This window comes from Vigna radiata, chromosome 9 (genome assembly GCF_000741045.1).
Source record: "Vigna radiata var. radiata cultivar VC1973A chromosome 9, Vradiata_ver6, whole genome shotgun sequence".
Classification (NCBI taxonomy): domain Eukaryota; kingdom Viridiplantae; phylum Streptophyta; class Magnoliopsida; order Fabales; family Fabaceae; genus Vigna; species Vigna radiata.
The window spans coordinates 12,160,351-12,163,248 of NC_028359.1; the positions used below are offsets into that span (position 1 = coordinate 12,160,351).

Genomic DNA, 2,898 nt, shown 5'->3' on the forward strand with positions numbered 1-2,898 from the left:
CGAGAGGTAAATCCCTCTCGTCAAAAGTTAATGAAGAAGACCGAGAGGTAAATCCCCCTCGGCCGAGAGGTAAATCCCCCTCGGCCGAGAGGTAAATCCCCCTCGGCCGAGAGGTAAATCCCTCTCGTTGAAGAAAAAACCAAGAGGTAAATCCCTCTTGTTGAAGAAAAAATCGAGGGGTAAATCCCTCTCGTCAACTAGAAAGTTAAAAATAAAGACTGAGCGGTAAATCCCTCTCAGCCGAGAGGTAAATCCCTCTCGTTGAAGAAAAAACTGAGAGGTAAATCCCTCTCGTCAAAAGTTAATGAAGAAGACCGAGAGGTAAATCCCCCTCGGCCGAGAAGTAAATCCCTCTCGATTCATGAAGAGGTAAACCCCTCTGGGAAGCACATGCAAGGCAAGCTCCTCAATANAACGAGACCAACCTCCCCCGAACTCATAAGTCCTACCGTTAACCATGGCTAAAGCCTAACGCTTAACTCGGACTTGGGGGGCATAATGTACAGTATGATATCAAGGCCGANCGGTTACGATATATCTTCCTAAAGATGTAAAATAATCAAGAATATCTTATTAAAGATATTGATAAACAAAAGATTAAATAATTAAGAATATCTATTTTCAGGTAAGTCTGTTTATATTATATTGTGTTTACATTTTATTCTGTTGGACTTATATTAGTTTAAGGTCCATAGAGAGCCAGGGCTACAAGCCAGGTATCTTCCAATCACCTTCAAATCACTCTTTAATGACACTCAGAAATATTCTACTGTGATACCAAATCACTTTCTAAAGAGCCGAGGNTCTTCAATACACGCCTGACTTNGNCGTCGGAGTACCTTTTGCAGGTACCTCCCNCTCTNCACCGGGAAGTCGGACAAACGGTCAAAGCTTGAAGATCACCGAACGGCCAAGGTTGCGAGCGATCGAGCAACAAGGAAAAAAGAAGACAAGCGAAAAACCCAGTTCAAGCATCGGAAAGCGGCAAAGCCACGTCAAAAAAGATTAGTATCTCGGTCCCCAAAAATACCACCGAAACAACACCTAAAGATATTGTCGGTATAGTAGTTATTTATCTAAGTAGGGTCAGTCAGTCTAGAAGTTTGTTGTTGTGCAATACTCCATGTCTTCACACTTCAATACAAAGTTCATGTTAGTCTCAGGAATACTTGTAAAAATGTAAAATAATAAATATTATAATAAATGTGTAATCAACCTTTTTACTTAAATCCCTATTTATAATTTTCGTAATTGACATATATTTACGGTCGGCTTAATTACATTTCAGACATTTTTAAACTTCATCAATGACTTAATCCTTATTACTAATTTGTTTTAGATCGAACGCTCCGTTTTTCGGCTTTACTTCTATTGGCGCTTCACTAAACCAATTGACATATTAGCATTAGGCATGATGGTTGAATTTTGATGAAGGCTGGTGCGATAAGGATGTTTGACCGTCAGTCGGTCAACGTGTTGTCTGGATATTTGACCGGTCGATCTATATTACTAGTATAGCATCTATCTAAATGAATAATTGTGTAGTTTTTCTCTTTTTTATAAACTAACTTTTATTTTGTCAGGAAATATGTGGTAGTCATACAGTGATGAGCATTCAAAATTCTTCTCTCTATATGGTAAGTTAAAGGATAAGTTTTCTTTTCTGATAACATTTTTGTTAAAATAATCAAATTAATATTATTTATCTTTAACAACCTTACTGGTAAGAAAGTAGAAAAAAAAATAGTAAAAACAAGATAATCTAAAATTTTCTTTCAAAGAATTCAAAATTGATTTTTAAGAGAACAATTCACATTAAATTTATACATATCATTAGACATTAGACATCTGTCTTCCCTTTCAGTCAAAACAACTTCTATGTCTTGACGAAGTATTCTCAAATCTACGGTTTCAACATCAAATCTGTAATGGGCTTGGAAATTATTAGCAGTAGTACGTAAATCCACACAGTTTTTATCACTTGCCTCCTCCATCATTTCATATACTGTATGTTGACTTCCATACCACTTCTGCTAAATATTTATCCAAAGCCCAACTCCGATTAGACGACGACGACGGAAATGATAATCCAATTTAGAAATCGAAATCCTAAATCTCTAAATTGATACTCCAATTTCTGAAATGGCTTGAGCTTTTCTCGAATCCTAGAGGAACTCAGAACCCAATCCCTAGAACAATCTCAAACACGATTTTTTCCTTTATCAAATTTTTCGTTTTATTTAATTTTGGTTATTAATTCCTTAAAAAATTTAATTAATCACGTGCTCTTTATCTATCCAACATGCAATGTGCCACGTCACCTAACAAACTGACTACAATGTGCCATGTCAACTTACCACTAACTCTGTTGAAGACAATTGAACGGAAAGGATCCTCTTTCAATTTTGATAAATTTGAGATTTAATTAAGATTTTCAGAAAGAAAGACACTAAATTGAGATTTCAAGCAAGACTTAGTGAATGATTAAACCTAAGAATAAATTTTTTGAAAAAGTTAGAGGTATTGAGTGAAATGTTGGAAGTCCATACTTTTTTTTTCTCTTTCCTTTTATTTTTTAATTTGCTTTAGTTATTTTGGGCTGGATCACGAAGCCCATAGGCTAACGAGGGTAGCCAGGGTCGAGAGCATTGAGGCTCACTCTTTCTCCTCTTCTCTTCTTTGTCCGATACTACTCCTCTCTTCTCTTTCTTCTTTTTCTTTTTCGATTTGTAAACCCTAGGGTTAGAGGAGTAGCGGCGTGAGGAAGCAATTACTGCTTCGGGAGAGAAACGGAAATAGTGAATTTAAGAGGAGGGAGGTGCTGTTTCATGATGAGTTATGGAGAAGAGGGAATCCTAGGTTGGTAAGGTTAATGGTAGGGTTCAGAGGAACCATGGT

General features: G+C 36.7%; 1 protein-coding gene across 6 annotated transcripts in view; it reads left to right on the forward strand.

Annotated features, from left to right (window-relative positions):
• Positions 1 to 2,618: 2,618 nt before the first annotated feature.
• LOC106774201 (UDP-N-acetylglucosamine transferase subunit ALG13 homolog) overlaps positions 2,619 to 2,898 on the forward strand; it is a 4,844-nt gene continuing 4,564 nt past the window's right edge. For 2 of the 6 annotated variants that reach the window (XM_022786032.1, XM_014661104.2), the window contains exon 1: positions 2,619 to 2,875. The gene's annotated coding sequence lies outside the window, so the exon portion shown is untranslated. Of the gene's footprint in view, positions 2,897 to 2,898 lie in introns of all 6 variants that reach the window. The other 4 variants (XM_014661105.2, XM_014661102.2, XM_014661106.2 and 1 more) reach the window with 3 other exon arrangements.